Here is a 15,630-nt window from a genome sequence, read left to right as displayed (position 1 = left end):
CGAGTGCACGAATTTCGTGCACCGGGCCTCTAGTTAAGTCATAAGAAGAGAAAGCAAGTCTGTGTTTAGGGGCCGGGGGGAGGGGAAGGTGGAGGGAGCTGGAAGAAGGTACTTAAGAATGAGAGGAAAAGTCTACTTTCCAACCACAGACAGTGGTAACTTCATGTTGATGGCATGATCTGATGGGATAAGAAGGGCACTTTCTCTCTGTGGTCTTCCTCCCCAAAACCATAATCCCAGTCTGATCATGAGAAAACATCAGACAAATCTCATTTGAGGAACATTCTACAAAATACCAGACCAGTACTTCCCTAAAGGTCATCAAAACAAGGAAAGGCTGAGGAACTGTGAGAGCCAAAAAGAGCTCAAGGAGATATGACAATTCAATATAATGTGGTGTCCTGGATGGGAACCTTGAACAGAAAGGACATTAGGGGTGAACTGAGGAAATGTGAATAAATTATGGACTTTGATTTTTAAGACTATATCAATATTAGTTCATTAATTGCAAGAAATGTACTAATGTAAGATGTTAGGGAAAACTGACATGGGTATGTGGGAACTCTGTACCACACAATAATTCTGCAAACCTAACACTGTTTAAAAATAAAAAGCCTAGCCCGGCCAGTGTGGCTCAGAGGCTGTGCATCGACCTATGAACCAGGGAGTCCTTGGTTAGATTCCCGATTCCCGTGAGGGGCACCAGGTTGCGGGCTCGATCCCCAGTAGGGGGCCTCTAGGAGGCAGCCAATCAACGATTCTCTCTCATCATTGATGTTTCTATCTCTCTCTTCCTCTCTAAATTTAATTTTTTTAAAAAAGTTTACTCAAAGGAAAGAACTAGACCTTTTGCTAGACTTGTTCCCAGCCTCCCCACCCCACCCCGACACCCCCAGACAGAGAAAGCAATCGCTGTCTGCACTGAGCTCACTCTGCATCTCATTATCTGAGGCTGGGTAATAGAGATGCAAACGATCAGCCAAACATTTTTTAACTGAATGTAGACAAAAACCAGAATTGAAGCAGTGTACATAAAAGAATAACTTCCCCAAGCATTTTGTTATTTGTCAGTGTGAATAGACCATAATCTGTGAGAAACTCCAAGATGGAATCCGACCTTTTATTTTTAACAAAACCAATGAACTCAGTGGTTGCCTGCAATAACTACAATCATTGCCTATAGACAGCACCTCTTCCAAATTAGGGAACATTCCTTGAAGTTCTCATTAAATTCACATTACTGTTTTGGGGTTGATATCCTGGGAGCTATGATTGTTCAATCATATATGAGTTGAGCTCTTATATGAAGCAGAAGCATTGTGTAGACACTGAAATGTATTCGGCAGAGTAGGTTTGTTATTCGGTACAAATATCTCCTTTGGGAATTGTACTAGAGAAAGCCTCTCTGATTACTGCTCCATGGCTGTGTTTTTAGCAGTAATCATTCCCCTTAAGATAACCTTACAGAGGTCATTCTTAAACAGAGAGAACTGATGATGGATTATCTTGTCACTGACCTTCACCATCGGTCACAGTCCAAGCCGGCCATAGGGAAAGGAGGAGCCTCTTGCTTTGCCTTTTTTTTTTAGCTGTAAAACAAGTGAGGGACTTGGAAGCCCGTTCTGCTGCCTTCAGGTCCTATTTGCAGAGTCTGGGGCTGCCTTGACAGAAGCAGCTGCCCCGTGTCATTTTAATGCTCATCTTGACCTTTCTGCTCTTCATGTGATTTGAGTTATGATTCTGCACCTTTCTCTGCTTTCACAGTTTAGATTTATTAAAGAAAGAAGAGAAAGGTCTAGGACTGGATTTCAACATTCTCAGCTTTGCCATTACATCACTCTGTTACTTGGGCAGAGCATTTTGGCTTTCTGTGCCTCAGTTTCCTAAGCTATAAAATTGGGTTCATAATATGTACCCCAATTATTTCAATATTACTCTGAGGATCAATGATCATAACAGATGTCACCTTTTTTAAAGTTTAAAATGCTAGACAATGTTATATTTAAATACTAAAAAGTACTCAAAATATCAAAGTGCCCATCAAGCCCCTGAAAACAGCAGTTTACTTGTGACCAAGGTGTCAGAGCTACAATTTGGTCACAAGTTTCACACAGCAGAAACTAATTCTGGCTGATTTAAGAAAAAACAACAACAACAACGATATATCTCTATATTAAAGGGAGCATGAGAGAAAGACATTTTTTGGAACACTATTGAGTAACCCCTATAAATACCAGGCTTGACAATGGGTAAGAATAAGGAAATTGCTAGGACCATGACCAAAACTATGTATCAACACTGATGTTGCTGCTGATGCCACCTACCCCATCCCTGCCCCTGCAAAAACAAACAAACAAGCAAGCAAACAAACAAAACATTCTCTGCAATATGCAGTTGACCATTAAACAGTACAGGAACTAGGGACACTCTCCCACCCCATGCAGTCAAAAATCCACATATAACTTTTGATTCCCAAAAAACTTACATAGCCTATTGTTGACCAGAAGCCTTACCAATAACATAAAGTTGATTAACACATATTTTATATATTATATACATTGTATATGGTATTCTTACAAGAAAGTAAGCTAGAGAAAATAAACTGTTATTAAGAAAATTATAAGCAAGAGAAAATACATTTACAGTATTTATTGAAAAAAATTCACATGTAAGTGAACCCACACAGTTCCAACCTGTATTTTTCAAGAGTTAATTGTGTATTTCTTTGAATCACTTATTCAAAGTCTAAAATAGGTATTTCTCATTGGCTTTGCACACACTGTGACCCAATCTTCCTTTAAGGAACCTGGGAAATGAGAATCTAACATTTTCAGCTTTGAAAGTGAGAAGCAGGCACTATCTCCCACCAAGGCTCATAAACTAGCATTCATTTCACAAACATGGGAAAGGGGGTCCAGAAGCTGAGTAGTACCTCAATATGTTTTTGGAGAGTTCAACGTAATTTCAGATTCATTTAAGGGAAATTAAGTTAGGAATACATTTGGTTGGGCTTAGTGGGATAAATGTATGTGGTCAGTAGTCATTTATGTGAATAGCTAAGTTATTGCTGGCCACCCCATCCTTCAATTGGCCAACTTACCTGCTGCTGTGGCCTGCAGGTGCAGGACCATTGATGGTACACTGGATAATATGAGGATGGTCAATTAAAAAAATATTTAAGATTAGTCACTGCACAACATAACTTGAAATGCCCTGAAATATTACAGCCCACAGATGAAATAAGATAACATGCCTAGAAATGTATATGGCTTATCAATAATGAGTTGGGAAACTGAAAGAAGCAGCTTTTCTAAATTATCAATAATATAAAACATTGATCAACCACCCTGGATAAAAAATTTTCTGAGTTATCAATACAGAAAATGATCTTATAAATTACTGTCATAAGAAAGAGGTAATCAGCCCAAATTGTGTCAGCTTCAGGCCCATATAAACCAGAGTTGCAGTCTTGGGAATACAGATGCACTGAGGCCCATCTCAATCTTCCAGGTGGTTACAGTCTAGTAGGTCAGACAGACAAGAAAAACAAGCAGTTCAACATAGTGTTAACAAATGCAACAATATGAAATCAACTGACCATTTAGGGGAAAATGGATCTTGCTAGACTGGCTAGTTTATAAGCAAGAGAAATTTATTTCTCACAGTTCTGGAGGCTGGGGTCAAGATCAGGGTGCCAACATGTTTGGGTTTTGGTGAGGGCCCTCTTCTGGGTTGCAGACTGCTGACTTCTCATAGTATCCTCACATGTTACAAATAGAATGCTCTGGTCATCTTCTTTAAGGGCACTAATCCCACTCATGAGGGCAGCACCCTTTTGACTTGATTAACTCCCAAAGACCCGACCTCCTAATGGTATCACATTGCAGGTTATGATTTTTAACATATGAATTTTGGGGGAGACAAAAACATTTAATCCATATGTAGTTCTTTCTGATACCAAATGTGTAGCTCCTTTCAACAACAAGTAACTTGTTCCCAAACCAATTCTACAATTCCCCCACACCAGCTGAGTGTTTTACAATTCCACTCAGTTTTGATACTAACTACCCAGAGTTTGTGCAGACCCTATAGGCTAAGAGCTCAGCCCAGCAAGAGTGTCTCCACTTCAGACGCCATTTGCAAGTCCCAGGTCCTCAGGCTGCCTGCACTCTGTCTGACTTGGCTATATTGAACAAACTCAAAAGGAGTCTGGAGGCTTTGCTGGGAAAAAATAACAAAGATTTATCCGAGGGTCTTAAGGTTTGCGAACAGAAACAGAATTAGGCAATACCCAGAGTGTTGTTGTTTTTTAATATATTTTTATTGATTTCAGAGAGGTAGGGAGAGGGAAAGAGAGATAGAAACATCAATGATGAGAGAGAATCATTGATGGCTGCCTCCTGTGTGCCCCCTACTGGGGATTGAGCCCGCAACTCAGGCATGTGTCCTTGGCTGGAGTCAATGCTTCCCTGCCCCTCCCCCCTCCCGTTTTGTAGTTCTCTGGACCAATGGAGACAAACTGCTCACTTCATGAAGTGTTAAATGGAGTTTATTTGTATCACCTAAATTGTCTTCTTTAATCGTGAGGAGGTCCTGAATGAGTCGCCCCAAGATGTGCCTCTGTGATATACAGATTGTTTTGAGCTAAAGGCAACTTTCGCCTCAGGCTCAAAAGAAACTCTGCCCTCCTCACCTTAACTACCTGGAAGAATTTGAATTGGAGACCTTGCCAATAAGAGATTATCAAAGATAACTTCTGATGACCTGTCAGTGTACTAAGAAACATCCAAACGTGTAGAGAATTTTTATGAGTTTATTTGAGCCAAACTGATGACAATTGTAGGGCAGCAAACTCTCAATGATTGAGAAAAGGCTCCAGAGAATGAAGTTTTACTGCTTATTTTATACAAAGGAGGAGACAAGGGGGTGGGTAAAATCCATTCGTGGTAGATTAGGGAGGTGGGGGGAAGCTAAGCAAGGGGGAGGAGAGGGATTTCTGGGATTGGATAAAAAGTAAAACAGATAGACACATACTTTTACTTCGGTGGGTAATGATAGTTAACAGTTAACGTTTACAGCACATAAAGATGGTGTTTGGGCAAGAAGATAACAACGAGGGGTGCTGTGGTCTCCTGGTAGGAGATTGTGCCCTGAGGGGTCTGGAAAAAAAGGGATTACTCCAACATTCCAAAGTATGTTATCATGGATGCAAAAGACAATAGTCAGGCTCAGTTAGGGTAAAGATGGACCTTTCTTGAAGAAGATACCAGCCTAGGACATGACTACCCACCACGACTCATTTTTAGTTAGGAATTTTTATGTTGAAACCATCCTGTACAGTTACTTTCTGTGTCTCAGTTTCTAAGGCCTGCCATGCAGGCCTCCCCGAGCTTGTCAGGCTTAGTGTGTGAGCCCTTTTTCACCCACAAGCCTATCTATTGGGCAGGGCAAACTTCTATTTACTAAAGGTCTGCTCTTCTTATCATCCTGCAATGACCTTTAGAAGCCCCCAAGGTCAGGATGTCTCATCCCTATGACAGGATGTCTTACATACCCAGGTTCCCTTTCTTTTTCCTTTTTTATAGATTTCATTTCATTTTTATTTTATTTTATTTTTTATAATCCTCACCTGAGGATATTTTTCCATTGATTTTTACAGAGAGTGGGAGAGAGAGGGTGAGAGAAACACCGATGTGAGAGAGACACATCAATTGGTTGCCTCCTACATGCCTCCAACCAGGGCTGGGAGCCTGCAACAGAGGTATGTGCCCTTGACCAGAATCAAACCTAGGAACCTTCAGTTCACAGGCCAATGCTCTATCCACTGAGCCAAACCAGCTAGGGCCCCATGTTCTCTTTCTATCTCTGAACCTCTCATGCATGTGGGTTCCCATACATATGTATGTATTAAATTTGGTTATTTTCTCTTACTAATCTGTCTCATGTCTATTTGATTATTAGACCAACCAAAAAGAACCTGAGGGTAAAGGAATGTTTGTTCCTCCCCCACAGTCATGTTTAACATTATAAAGGATACAACTCAGGAACAGCCAAATATAAGAGAGGCATAGGAAAATATATTGGAGGTGGGGTGAGGGTTGGTGCAGAGCTTCCATGCCCTTGTCAACATAAGATATATTCAGACATGCCTTGCTGGCATGGCTCAGTGGTTGAGTGTTGACCTATGAACCAGGAGGTCACAGTTTGATTCCTGGTCAGGGCACATGCCCGAGTTGCAGGCTCCATCTCCAGTGTGAGATGTGCAGGAGGCAGCCAATCAATGATTCTCTCTCATCATTGATGTTTCTCTCTCTCTCTCCCTCTCCCTTCCTCTCTGAAATCAAATAAAAATATATTTTAAAAAAATAAATATTCAAACCTGTAGATAATTTTTGTGAGTTTATTTGAGCCAAACTGACTACAATTGCTGGGAAGCAAAATCTCAACAGATTGAGATAATGCTCCAGAAAATGGCAGTTCTGCACCCTGCTTGCACCCTACATTACAATCAAAATAGATTAGGGAGTCAGGAGAAAGTAAAGTAGGGAGGGAGAGAGTCTTTGGGATTGGATAAAAAGTAAAATGGTTGACACATACTTCTTTTACATAGATGGGTACAGGATTGTTAACAGCCAACAATTAATAACAATGAGGGGTGCTGTGATCTCTGCAGAGAGGTGCCTGTGTTTTGAGGGGTCTGGAAAAAGGAAAATTACTTTGTTATTACAAAAGTATGTTTAACAGGAATGTTATCCTAGATTCAAAAAGATAACAGACAGGCTTACTTAAGGTGAAGGTTGGTCTTGGTTAGGGAAAAACACAACCTTAGGATATGACTGCCCTCCATGACCTGATGTTATTTAAAAAGTTTTCATGTCAGATCATCTATGTGGTTACTTTAGGTCTCTGAGTTTGTAAGACAACCACACAGGCCTCTCCTAAGCTTGTCAGGTTTAGTATGTGGCCCCTTTTCATCCACACCCTCTCTGGGTACACCACCTTCCCAGCATACCATTGTCACCAACCCAGAAGCTTCCTGAATCTCACTGTTCTCGAGTTTTTATTAAAGTTTCATTACATAGGCATGGATGATTAAATCATTGACCACTGGTGATGGAATTCATTCTCCAGTCCCCCTTCCTTCCCTGGGAGAGGGTGTTAAAAGTTCCAACTCTCTAACCACTTGCTTGGTCTTTCGTGAGCAGCTCCCCATCCTGAAACTATCAAGGGGTCCTATTCTGAGTCACCTCATTAGCATAAATTCGAATAAGTTTTAAAGTGGCTCCTTAGGGATAACTAAAGACACTCCTATAACTCAGGAAATTCCAAAGGTTTTAGGAGCTCTGTGCCAGGAACTGGGGGGGAAAGACCAAATATATATTTTTATTATACCACAATCCAACACCATTAATTTGATTAGTAAAGCTAGGACGTTAGACAATGTAACAGACTTCTGAGTCAGGTACCCAAAACATTCCCCAAAGTTACTTTCCCAAAATTTCCTTTAGAAATTATTTTCAGTTACTTGGCCCAAGATATAATGATTCTTCCATTTTTGCTTTTGTACCATAAATAGTAGGAACAAATTATGAAGAATATGAAAAAGACTTGTTATATGTTGTTATCATGAAAATTGAAGTTGTGTGTGGTGGATTGCTACTTGGATTATACATTTTTTTTTTAAACTATATGCTATTCAGCATTAAACATATAAAGTATTGAATGTGAAGTATGAAGTTGCTGTCCCATGAATGTAAAATAGAAGCAGTGGAGTCTCTGATTGTCTTTAAAGTTCCTTCCGGTTTGTCACCTCTTTCATTTTAATGAATTCCTAACATTCATGAAATCATTGGCTTCAGGCCCTTAGTTGGATGTTTCATCTCCTTTCTATGGCTTCTGTTATTGGAGAAATTGGGGCATTCTCTTCCCCACTGGTTACTGGGTGTGGGGTCCTTACAATATTTTGAGAAAAAGAATTTACACATGGAAGAATGAGTTATTTTTTTTAAAACATATTTTTTATTGATTTCAGAGAGGAAGGGAGAGAGAGAGGGAGAGGTACAAACATCAATGATGAGAATCATTGATTGGCTGCCTCCTGCACACCCCCCAACTGGGGGTCAACCCCACAACCTGAGCATGTGCCCTAACAGAGAATCAAACCGTGACCTCCTGGTTCATAGGTTGATGCTCAACCACTGAGCCACACCAGCTGGGTGATGATTGATTTTTATTTGTGTGGAATTACATCCCTGGGTTTCCAAAGTCCCATTCCAGTCATAGAAGTGTAGCCGAGGTTTCAGTAAAGCTAAAAGTTTTCCAAAGTCCCATTCCAGTCATAGAAGAAGTGTAGCCGAGGTTTCAGTAAAGCTAAAAGCGAAGCCAGTGTCCAGAGTTTCTGTTCCATGTGCAGCCGGGTCCAAATCAGCATCAGGCTAGCTCAGTCCATTAGTCCATTGTATGTGGGGGTCCACAAGGCCCATGGTGAATGCAGGAGAGCTCCCTCTGAGCAATGAGTCTCAAGAGAATAAGAGAAACCAAGAGCATGAGAGCATAAGAGAGCGAACATCTTTATTTAGGAGATTAAATATTCTAAATCTTCATGCCCTAGCTGTGGTCACACCCATTCCAGCCAATGACCTGTTCCCAGGTGTGACTGACAAGTACCTTCCTGGCATCACCACAATGTACTGCACATGCATCCATCCTCCTTCCTGTCCAGTGCCTTCCCTCAGTAATCTGCAGGGAATAGACCAGTGGTTCGGTTCCCAGAGGAGAGTAAAGCTTTAGCTTCCTGGTGAAGCTGCCCAAATGACATGCCTGTGATATTTGGCCTTCCTTTTGCTGCTTTCTTGTCGTTAATAAGTAGTTTAATTACAACAGTATCACTTCCAATGATAGGGGGGACTTGGAGTCTGATAGATAGAGCACCTGAATTAATCTGAAAAGCAATCATATTATTTTAAATCTTAGAACACATATATTTATGTGCATAGGGGGTTAAGTTTCTTATGAATAGGGAGTTAAGTTTTTCTTAAAGTTTCTTTTCAAAGCCTGTGTGAAGCAATTGAGGAGGTGACTCAGCTATGAATCCAACAAGCAGAACCAATAAGCAGGGTCAGGCCAACCCACCAGGAGTCAAAACATCATCTCAGCAACATCATCTCATCGCCTGATAACTAAGGATGATAGCTGAACGTCTGCACGTAGCCGCATTCCTCACCCCAACCCCCTTCCTGCCTATGCCCTAGCCTTGAAAAACCTGTTTCCCTGACTACTTATATTGTACAGGGTCTCACCTTCCCCTTACCATTGTCATGGGGGGGGGGGGGCAGGGGCGGATGCAAAAGCCTGCAAAAAGCCTGGGAACTGGGAACAAAAACTTAGTGCCCTATATAAGAGAAAACCCTGCTGCAATCAGCACTCAGCTTTGGGAACAAATTCCCCTGAGCCGCAGCACCAATGCTCCTGCAATAAAATGCATTTTCTGAATCTTCTGAGTGCCTGGTTGTATGTCTTCCCGCCGCCTGGAAATTTTGCCATAACACCAAGGGGAAATCAGTTTCAACTGATATCAGTGTTATTAATAGCACAATTTTTGAAAATATAAACCAAATGAGGTGTACAGACTACCTATACCAGTGATGGCGAACCTATGACACGCGTGTCAGAGGTGACACTCGAACTCATTTTTTTGGTTGATTTTTCTTTGTTAAATGGCATTTAAATATATAAAATAAATATAAAAAATATAAGTCTTTGTTTTACTATGGTTGCAAATATCAAAAAATTTCTATATGTGACACGGCACCAGAGTTAAGTTAGGGTTTTTCAAAATGCTGACACGCCGAGCTCAAAAGGTTCACCATCACTGACCTATACCTATAATTTTTTCATGGTATAACTTCTTTTTAAATGGTTCTATTCTGGTAAGAAGTGTTTAAAATGTTTCAACTAAACAAAAAGTTTCTTAGAAGGTGCAGGTTGGCTAGAGCAGATTGTAAAACTACAGGTTTTAGCAACAAAGTCACTTAAGCTAATTGAGAAGTGAAGGAATAAGTCAACTGAGTGAATTAGTAACTTGGTTGCTAGAGTAAATTTTTTCTGATTGAAAGTCAACAATGAGCCCTAACCGGTTTGGCTCAGTGGATGGAACTTCGGCCTGCGGACTGAAAGGTCCCAGGTTCAATTCCAGTCAAGGGCATGTACCTTGGTTGCAGGCACATCCCCAGTAGGAGGTGTGCAGGAGGCAGCTGATTGATGTTTCTCTCTCACCTAACTATCTCTCTGTAAAAAATCAATAAAATATATTAAAAAAGAAAGAAGTCAACAATGAAGTGAGTCATAGACTTTGGATAGTAGTAGGGAAAAAAGGAAGAGAATGAAGGGGTTTAGATCATACCACCCCAAAATGTGCCACTTTGGCATGTGAATTATTTTGAGCTGATGGCCATGAAGACCCAGCAGATTCAGGAAAAGCTCTTTACTACCCCCCTTACCTGCCTAAAAGAAAGTATTTGTAGGGGAAATCTATATTTATAAAGGAAACTCTCATTAGAAAGGGTGCTTGGATTGGAAGAGAGTTGCTACAGGAGATAACTTTTTTTCACCTGAGAGACATATCTGCATAACAAGGCATCTTTTACTTACCACACATTTCCTCCTCTTACCCGCCCATAACTTGCTTCCCTCACCTAGAAACCTCAAACCCCTATCTCTTTCCTTAGCTCAGGATGGTAAAAATCTCAATTGTGTGGCTGCCTGTGAGTCTTATTATCTTTATGTGGCTCCCGTGCATACAGATGTAATTAAAATTTTTTTCCCCCTCCTGTTAATCTATTTTATGTCCATTTAGTTCTTAGACCAGCCACAGAACCTAGAAGGGTAGAAGTTAAATTTTTTCCTTCCCCAGAAGAACATGATTTTTTCTGAACAGGAAGAAGAAAAAGCAAAGAAAAGAGATATTAGAGAAAGATTGATGCCATTAAAGACATGGAAGTCATACTATTCAAAATTCTGAATTAACATACACAGAAGGAGAAACCTTATAATGACTACTATGAATTTTAAAAAGTGATTTATTCATAGCATGCCGTAGGTCTGAAAACTTTAACAATTCTGAAGAATAGAAGAGAAAAAAATTAAGATGTTGTTAAGGACTGGCTGTTAGTGACATAGTTAAGAACAAACGTATTTATCCAAACTTGTTTAATTACTTTTAAAGTTTGCTTGAGTTTGTATAGATTTTGTTTACACATTTGTAATCAGTGTTGTAGCTCAGTAAAAATGGTTAAGAATATAGCCTTTAAAGACAGACAAGACTAGATTCTAATTAAGACTGGCAAGTTAAATTCTCCGAATCTCAGTTTCTTCCTTTGCAAAAGCAGAATAATAATTGATACTGGCTTGCTAAGAAGTTAAATAACGGAAAGCCTTGACAATGTCTGGTGAGTCATGATACCCAAAGAACAATTGGTTTATGCTTGAGCCTTTGAACAAGGAACCATTATCAAGCAGCTCTCTGTAAGACTGTTGGAGTATAGCTGTCCCTTTGTCCCATGAAGTGCCATGGAATCATAGAAAGTCTAGAGGTCACCTCGTTCATTCTACCCATCAATGAATGCATCTGCTCTACAATATCCATTACGTGCACCTGAACATGTCTTTTTGGAGAAATCACTACTTAGTATGGCCCCTATCTTGTTTTAGAATGGGTCTGTTAGGAAATTTTACCTTATATTCAGCCAAAATCTGCCTTTCACTTCTACTCTTAGGTCTTTGTTCTGCCACAGTCTCCTCCTTATTTCAAGTCCATGAATGGGCCCTGTCCCTGCTGCCATAGGCCTTCCCTTTCCCAGGCTCTTTTTCCCTCTTCTGCATGTTGGGGTCCATGAATAGGAGAAAAAGCCTCGTGGGGTGCATCCTTTTAAGCATAGCAACTTGAAGAGAGGATCTTTTGCAAATTTTTGTTTAGGGTCAGGATAGAGGGCATATTTTAAACTGGCACAATGACTGTTCACATTATCAATCATTTGCTACATAATAAAATCAGAACAGAGCTTCTCTCTCCTCTGAGAAAATGTCAATGGAAGAGGGTGGAGATTCCTCTTGCCAATGACTATAGAAATCAAAGAATGTTGGGATCTTCAGCTAAGTAGGGCCTAATCAGGAGCATAGGAAAATAGAGCAGAAGTCGGTCACTTGGTTACTCAGAGAGTGAGAAAATACTTGATGAGAGACCTGTTTTCTCTCTCTCCCTCCCTCCCTCTCTCTCTCTGCCCCCTACCCTTACTCTCTCTTTGTTTTATGCATGCAGAAAGTGTCTTTTGGAAGACAAAAGAATCAAGAATTAGAGCACATGAGGGTTTGGGTTTCCAAATAATTTAACCTTGTCTTCCTTTATAGCCCTCTGGTGTCTGTATTTTCCAGGGTCTGATTTTAATAAAAATAGCTACCATTTATCAACCACTTACTATGAAAAATGGAATTGTTCCAAGCAATTGAGCATATTAACTCAATCCTCAAAGCAACCATTAGGGAAGAGACTATTATTATCATGATTTTATAGGTGAAATAAATAGGGAAGGGGATGGTTAAGTATCCTGCACAAACACACATAGCTAATAAGGAGCCAAATGAAACTTCAATCTCAGGCTGTCCAACTCCAGAACCTGAATTCTGTCCATTACACAGAATGCTCTGCCTCCTTAAAAGAGAATGGATTGTTTTTTTCCTAAATTCTAGCCTAAAAGAGTTACCAAATAATAGATATATCATTTTCAAATATCTTCTCCCATTCAGTATGTTGTCTTTTTGTTTTGTTGATGATTTTCTTCACTATACAAAACTTTTTAGTTTGATGTAATCCCTTTTGTTTATTTTTGTTGTTGCTGCCGTTGCCTAAGGAGACATATCCAAAAAGACATTACTAAGAGCTATGTCAAAGAGTTTACTGCCTATGTTTTCTTTTAGGAGTTTTATGGTTTCAGGTCTTACATTTAAGTCTTCAATTCATTTTGAATTTATTTTTGTATATGGTGTAAGAAAGTGGTCCAATTTATTTACTTATTTATTTTTTTTGCATGTGTCTGTCCAGTTTTCCTAGCACCATTTATTGAAGAGACTGGATTTACCCCATTATATATCTTTGCCTCCTTTGCATGGATTAATTGACCATATAAGTAAGGATTTATTTCTGGGCTCTCTCTATATATATCTATATCTATATCTATATATCTCCTTTATTCTGATACCATACTGCTTTCATTATTGTAGCTTTGTAGTACAGTTTGAAATCCAGGAGCATGATACCTCCCACTTTCTTCTTTCTCAAGATTGCTGTGGCTATTTAGAATAGTTTGCGGTTCCATATAAATTTTACAATTATTTGTTCTAGTTCTGAGAATAACATTGGTATTTTAATAGGGATTGCACTGAGTCTTTACATTGCTTTAGGTAGTAAGGACATCTTAACAATATATATGTTTTTTTTTCATCTTAACAATATTAATCACCCCAATTCATGAGCATAGTATATCCTTTCATTTATTTGTATCCTCTTCAATTTTTTTCATCTTATAGCTTTCAGAGTACAAGTCTTTCACCTTTTTGGTTAAATTTATTCCTAGGTATTTTATGCTTTTTGATGCATTTGTAAATGGGATTGTTTTCTTAATTTTTCTTTCTGGTAGTTTATTATTGGTGTATAAAAATGCAACCAGTTTCTGAATATTAGTTTTGTATCCTGCTACTTTACTGAATTCATTTATTAGTTCTAATGGCTTTTTTTAATGACATCTTTAGGGTTTTCTATATATAATATCATGTCATCTGCAAATAATGAGTTTTACTTCTTTCTTTCCTATTTGTATGCCTTTTATTTCTTTTTCTTGTCTATTTGCTGTGACTAGGACTTCCAATACTATGTTGAATAGAAGTAGTAAGAATGGGCATACTTTGTCTTGTTCCTGATCCTAGAGGAAAAGCTTTCAGCTTTTCAACATTGAGTATAATGTTAGCTGTGGGTTTGTATGACAAACTAACATTATTATGTTGAGATATGTTCCTTCTATACCTACTTTGTTGAAAGTTTTTATCATAAAAAGATGTTGAATTTTGTCAAATTGTTTTTCTACATCTATTGAGACAATAATATGATTTTTCTTTCTCATTTTGTTAATGTGATGTATCACACTGATTGAGCTACAGACATTGAACTATCCTTGCATCCCTGGGATAAATTCCATTTGGTCATCTATATATATAAAAGCCTAAGCAACTGTTTGACTATTCAACCAGTAGCTATGACATGCACTGACAACCAGGGGGCAGACACTCAACACAGACAAGCATGGAAACATGGAATAGACTGATGAATCTCAGAGGGAAGGGGGGAGAGGAGAGGGTGGGTAGAGATTAACCAAAGTTCTTATATGCATACTAGAGGCCTGGTGCATGGATTCATGCACTGGTGGGGTCCCTCAGCCTGGCCTGCACCCTCTCGCAATCTGGGACCCCTCAAGGGATGTCGGACTGCTGGTTTCGGCCTGATCCGTGCAGACCAGGCTGAGGGACCCCACCGGTGCACGAATCCGTGCACCAGGCCTCTAGTGTTATATAATGCTTTTAAATGCATGTTGAATCCAGTTTTGCTACTATTTTGTTGAGGAATTTTTGCATCTATGTTCATCAAGGATATCATCCAGTAAGCCATCTTTATTCTTGGGCCCCTGACTCAGCACATTATGAGGTATGTAGACATTCTAGTAAGATACCTTTGCCAGCTCTCAAGTTATTGCCTCCCAGCTCCCAATTCACTATTTATTGCCTGCACTGCTAAAATGAAGATGGGCCCTTTAAATGTTTTCCTTTGTCAATTGACAAAATGTTATGCTTTTTCAGTAGGAGTTGCTAGAGAGACATTGAAGGAAAAAGTTGTTTTTCTTCCTGGTTCCTTTGTGTCTTGCAGCAGGCTCCTTCAATGCAAGTAGCTTTTCTGGCAACCAGCAATACATGAGTTTTCTCCACAACTGTGCTTCTGCAGCACATGATGGTAAGCAGTACACACACAGCAGCCAGCAGCTTCCCTTGCCACCCCACCTAGGTAGATTTGTAGTGGAATACCTCCAGGAAGACACCTGCCTTTCAACAGCATTTTTTTTTAAAGCAGGGCAAATTTCCAGCAAGTTCCCCTAACAGCACCAGAGAGACTTCTCTGCTATTCAGTGACTCACATCTCACACCCACTTCAACAAGGTCTGGTTCTCAGCCTAGAGGGATTGAGGGACTCTTCTGTGATTACTGTATCTCAGCCCTCGGGGTAGTGGTAGCTCCTTATAGCTGCTCATCCTATATTACTTAGAGTTTTCTTTATTTCTTACTATGCATTCCCTCATTAGTCTAAGCCTCTGTTATAATTAATAATTCTTTATATTAAACTTCCTCTGTTCAAATTACTGTGTGGTTTCTGCCTCCTTACTTCTCATCAGCTTTCCATCAGGAAAAAGCATATATCCCTGGAAAATCAGATCTTTTTACCTTATGAAGAAATAAGTGGGGATATTAGGGGCAATAAAATTAGCAAGAGTACCACTAACCTCAGAATCACCCAATATCAGTGGGTCAACTACC

Source organism: Myotis brandtii, unplaced genomic scaffold, assembly GCF_000412655.1.
Source record: "Myotis brandtii unplaced genomic scaffold, ASM41265v1 scaffold112, whole genome shotgun sequence".
Lineage (NCBI taxonomy): Eukaryota > Metazoa > Chordata > Mammalia > Chiroptera > Vespertilionidae > Myotis > Myotis brandtii.
This window is presented reverse-complemented; position numbering follows the sequence as displayed.